Source organism: Meles meles, chromosome 6 (genome assembly GCF_922984935.1).
Source record: "Meles meles chromosome 6, mMelMel3.1 paternal haplotype, whole genome shotgun sequence".
NCBI lineage: Eukaryota > Metazoa > Chordata > Mammalia > Carnivora > Mustelidae > Meles > Meles meles.
Genome location: NC_060071.1, coordinates 75080797 through 75087001, shown reverse-complemented (window position 1 = coordinate 75087001; position 6205 = coordinate 75080797). Strand labels below are relative to the sequence as shown.

The following is a 6205-nucleotide window of genomic DNA, read 5'->3' as shown; positions in this document are numbered from 1 at the left end:
TGCGGGACTCGATCCCAGGACCCTGAGATCATGACCTGAGCCGAAGGCAGCGGCTTAACCCACTGAGCCACCCAGGCGCCCCAGAATATTTTCTGAAGTTGATACCGTTAGGTTTCAGTTATTACTATATGCAAAAAGAATTTTCTGCTCAGTCTTTTGTTTTAACTTCATGTATGCTAATGAGATCCTAGCAATCATATTCGTAAAGGCTTTGTGATTAAGGTAACATTAAATGTTTGCATATTTTGAGTCTTCATCTCATGTATAAAGCACTCTAGTACCATATGTCAGAAATAGATGGATGAGACAAGGAGCTTACATTCTGAGAAATTATATAATACTTAATGCAAGGTAGAAGGTGTTAAATTCCTTATGAGAGATAGAAATAAAGTTCCAGTAAGTCTTCAATTATTCAAGAATTGAATAATTCAAGTATTCAATTTAGGGGATAAGTGGGATGAGTCTCAAAAGGACTTTTGGGAGGTGGGTTGCTGAGGGCATGGTGGGAGGCAAGGGAGATAGAGCATTCTAGTAGAAGGATTCTTATTTTCAAATAGGCAAGGACTTGGGAAAATGTGGACTGATAAAGGAAGTTTTGTTGGAGAGTATAGCCCTGTGAAGGAAGGAACCCTTGATTTTTCTCCTTAACATTGTCCTTTCTTCCCACCCTTTAATTCAGTAATAATGATATACCACCATGCATTTACCCACTCAGATGCTCAGACCAACCTTGGAGTCGTACTTGATTCCTTAAAGGCCGTGACCAACAGCCACCAAAATATACTGAATTTGTTGTCAGATGCTCAAACCAACCTTGGAGTCGTACTTGATTCCTTAAAGGCCGTGACCAACAGCCACCAAAATATACTGAATTTGTTGATCTCTGCCATTGCTGGTCCCATTCCCCAAGCCACTAATACTTCTTAGCTGGGCACTTGGCTGTGGTTCCTAACACACCACTTTCCATTCCTGTTACCTGTCCATGTTGTGCTCCCTTCCATCCTCGACGTCTCCCTGCTTCCATTCTTTTTTTTTTTTTTTTTTTTTTTTTAAGATTTTATTTATTTGGCAGAGATCACAAGTAGGCAGAGAGAGCGGAGGAATCCGGCTCCCAGCTGAGCAGAGAGCCCAATGCAGGGCTGGGATCTTGACTTGAGCCGAAGGCAGAGGCTAAACCCACTGAGCCACCCAGGGGCCCCTGGTTTTTTGTTTTTGTTTTTGTTTTTGTTTTTAAGATTTTATTTATTTATTTGACAAAGAGATCACAAGTAGATAGGCAGGCAGGCAGAGAGAGAGGAGGAAGCAGGTTCCCTGCTGAGCAGAGAGCCCAATGCGGGGCTAGATCCCAGGACCCAGGACCTGAGCCAAAGGCAGAAGCTTAACCCACTGAGCCACCCAGGGGCTCTCCTGCTTCCATTCTTTTTTTTTTTTTTTTTTTTTTTTTTTTTTTATATTTTATTTATTTATTTGACAGAGAGAGAGGTCACAAGTAGGCAGAGAGGCAGGCAGAGAGAGAGGGAGAAACAGGCTCCTCACTGAGCAGAGAGCCTGATGCGGGGCTCGATCCCAGAACCCTGAGATCATGACCTGAGCCGAAGGCAGAGGCTTAAACCACTGAGCCACCCAGGCGCCCCCCCTGCTTCCATTCTTAAAACAATTTAAAAATGTTCCAAACTTAATTCTGCCTGTATTTGATATATTTCTTTTCCATTAGACATTTCCCCTGATTTCATAGCTTGGTTGACTCTTAACTCATTCTGATCTTGGTTCAACTTTTAACTTCCTTATAGGGAGATCTAATTAGTTACTGTATCCCTAGCAGTTTATACATATTCAAATGCTTATTGAATGAATACAATGAAATGGAATATTGGGTTGTATTTGGGAAATGTAATTGGGAAACCAGATTAAGGACATGGGTGCAGGGAAAATAGTCTCAGCTGTGCCTAGCCTTTCCTTCATTGAGGTAGATCTTTATACCTCATTCTCTGAATGAGGAAGTGTCAAAGAACTTGCTGTTATAAACCCTCACATCACTGAAATTGGTATACCTGATTTTCCATAGCAAGGATGGATTAGGTAGGTGTTCACTGCTACTCTGCTCTTGGCTTGAGATCAGAACCTTGTAGGCATTCTTCATGTGATATCCAAGGCTCTTTACTGCCCTATTACCAACAGCAGGCTAATTAGTGTATTGTAGACTCGTTACTGTAAACTTGCATACAAGCTAATGTTTCCAATGAAACATCTTTCTCTACAGATGACCCTTGAATAATGCAGGGATTAAGGTGCCCAACCCCCTGCACAGTAGAAAATCCACAAATAAACTTTTGACGCCAAAAGATAACTACTAATTAACTGTAGTTTTTTTGTTTGTTTGTTTTTTAAGATTTATTTATGGGATGCCTGGCTGGTTCAGTTGGCTAAGTACCTTTCGCTCAGGTAATGATCCCAGGGTCCTGGGATCCAACCCTGCTCAGCAGGGAATGTGTTTCTCCACCTCCCCTCCGCTCCCCCTGCTCATGCTCTCTCACTCTCTCAAATAAATAAAATCTTTAAAAAATTTATAAAGGGGGGCGCCTGGGTGGCTCAGTGGGTTAAGCCGCTGCCTTTGGCTCAGGTCATGATCTCGGGGTCCTGGGATTGAGCCCCGCATCGGGCTCTCTGCTCAGCAGGGGCCTGCTTCCCTCTCTCTCTCTCTGCCTGCCTCTCTATCTACTTGTGATCTCTCTCTGTCAAATAAATTAAAAATCTTAAAAAAAAAAAAATTTATAAAGGATTTATTTGACAGAAGGAGTGGGGAGGGGCAGAGGGAGAGAGTCCTGAAGCAGACTCCCCACTGATTGCAAAGCCCCCTGCAGAGCTCCATCCCAGAACCCTGAGACCATGACCTGAGTAAAGCTGAAATCAAGAGCTGGCTCCTCAACTGACTGAGTCACCCAGGGGCCCCAAATTAAGCCTACTTTTGACTAGAAACCTTCCTGATAACAGTTGATACACATTTTGTATGTTATGTGTACTACAAACATTATTCTTAGAGTAAGGGGAAAGAAATTGTTTTTAAAATCATAAGGAAAATATATTTATAGTACTATGTTGAAAAAGTTCACATATATAGAAGTGGACCTGTGCAGTTCAAACCTGTGTTCAAGGATAAGGGTTACTGCAGAAATGATCACTGTAGAGCAGTCATATTTTAATTTAAGGATGAATATTAGAGGCAGATACACCAGTCGGCGGCTTTCTGCCAGGCTATGCTAAGTTATAGAACACAGGGGCACCTGGGTGGTTCTGTCAGCTAAGTAACTTTGACTCAGGTCATGACCTCAGGGTCCTGGGACTGAACATCACCCCCCACCCCCACCCCAAGGCTCTACACTGGGCATAGAAGCCTGCTTAAGATTTCTCTCCCTCCTGCCCCAATCTCCACTCTTTCTCTCTCTCACATAGGTAAAATCCTTTAAAAAAAACACAACTTTCATATTTTCAGTTATTCGCAACCACTTTAATATCAATATTATGAGAAGCCCCAATTACTATGAATGTACTTGCTAAAAGAAGACTAATATATATATGTATATATATATATACATATACATGTATAAATATATATATTTTTTTAATTGGAAGACAGTTACTACATCTGTCCTGTAAAACATCTGTCCTGAATGTAAAACAGATGTAAAACATCTGTCCTGAATACCTGTATGTAAGTTAGGTCTCTGGCTCAAGTTTTTTCCCGTTCGGGTAATTTAAGATGGTGTATATAGTAGTGTTCCTGCTAAGTATATTTTCTCGTGTGTTAGGTTTATATGTAAACTTTAAAGATCCATTCATTGTACTTGTTTCATGTCTTGTAACTTCATGTTTTGTTACAACATTGCCAGCTGACTGCAGTAATTCAGTCCCATGGAAGATCTGTTCTATTAGTATCAGAAGCAAAGAGGAGAATGTTTCAATAAAAGGAGGATAAAGTGTGGAGTTTAGCAGCAGTGAAAGTGGGACCTGAGGGGACTGAGGAATGGAAGAGCCATGAGTTAGTGGTAAGGGTGTGGTTCTTTTGAGAGATTGTGAAGCATGTGAAAGAAGGTACTATTTTTGGATTTGCTTTTAACTGGAGGAAAGATATGAGTTTGATTACAGGCAGAACAAAAAGTAGAGAAGAAAAATCAAAGAGGTAGAGGAGGCAAAAAGGCAAGAACTAGGATGAAGAGCATGGCTGAAGACATCCTTAACATGTCTTTTCAGAGTCAGAGGATGAATGACTCAAGTTCAGGTGGGGAAAGGGACACTTAGAGGAGTTGGCTCACCAAATGACCTTAGTCCCATACATAAGAGGTGGTGAGAACTTTTTTCTGGAGGGCATGAGAGAAGAGGATGGAAGTTTGAGACCCAGAAGGGTCTTTACAACTTTGTAAAAGCATATATGTACATTACTACAGATCTAGAAAGGATCTAGATATTTAAAAGTGGTTTCATTGGGGTCATTGCTTAAATTTGTAACCTCTTTAAGAGAACCAAATGGAGCAAATGCTATCAAGCAGGGCATCAATCATAGGATAAAAATAGGGAAAAGAGCGATAGAAGGAAAATTTGGTTCTAGACTGTTATTAGATTTCTCTTTCTATTCCTTTTTAAAATTTTTAAAATTTATTTTTATTGTGTATGTATATTTATTTTTTAGTTCGTATCTTTTTTTTAAAATTTTTATTAACATATAATGTATTTTTAGCCCCAGGGGTACAGGTCTGTGAATCACCAGGTTTACACACTTCACAGCACTCACCATAACACATACCCTCCCCAATGTCCATAACCCAACCACCCTCTCCCTACCCCCGTACCCCCAGCAAGCCTCAGTTTGTTTTGTGAGATTAAGAGTCTCTCATGGTTTGTCTCCCTCCCAATCCCATCTTGTTTCATTTTTTCCTACCTTAGCTCCCAAACGCCACATGTTGCCTCTCAAATTCTTCATATCAGGGAGATCATATGATCGTTGTCTTTCTCCGATTGACTTAATTCGCTAAGCGTAATACCCTCTAGTTCCATCCATGTCATCGCAAATGGCAAGATTTCATTTCTTTTGATGGCTGCATAGTATTCCATTGTGTATATATACCACATCTTCTTTATCCATTCATCTGTTGATGGACATCTTGGCTCTTTCCATAGTTTGGCTATTGTGGACATTGCTGCTATAAACATTCGGGTGCACTTGCCCCTTCGGATCACTACCTTTGTATCTTTAGGGTAAATACCCAGTAGTGTGATTACTGGGTCGTAGGGTAGCTCTAGTTCATGTCTTTTATTAACCTATATACAATTATTTGTCTTCCGGTTTGTTGAAGCAATATGATGGACAACATTTGCCACAGTAACATCCGTCCAAGTGGCTAGCCATAAAAACTCCAGCACCACGTTCATCTGAAGGGCACTCCCCATGAAGGCAACTGATTTTGGCATTCTCATCCTCCTGGTAGTATTTCAGGACAGCCTGTTTAATCTTTTTTCTCTTATGTTTATTCTTCTTAGGAGTGGTAGAAGACTTCTTCCTTTTCTTAGCACCACCATGAAGTCTCAACACAGATGAAGAGTGGACCCCTTTCTAAATGTTACATATCGTCAGATAAAGTACATCCATTTTCCAGTTGTTTGCTAGCAAAGAGCAGTATCTGCTGATCAAGAGGAATTCCTTCCTTACCCTGACTCTTCGCCTTTACATTTTCTATTGTACCTGAGGGTTCAACCTTGATGGCAATGGTCTTCCCTGGTAAGGGTTTTCATGAAAATCTACATCTTGGTGGCAATTCCACCTGAGGTCTGGAGGAAGAGGAGGGTCAGACCTGGGGACATACGAGAAGGTGTTGGGTAGGCCGGTGGCCAGAGAGAGGCCCAAGAGCACACAGTCCAGTTTTTGTTTTTTTAAATTAAAGTTATGCTTGTATGTGATTCTGAAGTCAAGTAGTATAGAAAGGACATGAAAAACTAAGAATCACAATATAGACCTCTATCACCAAGTTTAGCTCCCCAGCGGGAGAACTACTTGAAACACTCAGATTTATCTGTTTGCTGGCAGTTCTCTCCATACCTCTCAATGGTATGTTTATATCACTGTTTCTTGATTTCTTAATTTTAGACGCAAATTAATGGTTTTCAAGACTGATGAGGATTTGGTTTATGCTTCCCACCCTCCTCTGAGGATTAT

General features: G+C 40.9%; 1 pseudogene; it reads right to left on the bottom strand.

Annotated features, from left to right (window-relative positions):
• Nucleotides 1-5323: 5323 nt before the first annotated feature.
• On the bottom strand, nucleotides 5324-5808 carry LOC123944570 (annotated as a pseudogene).
• Between the last annotated feature and the right edge of the window lie 397 nt (nucleotides 5809-6205).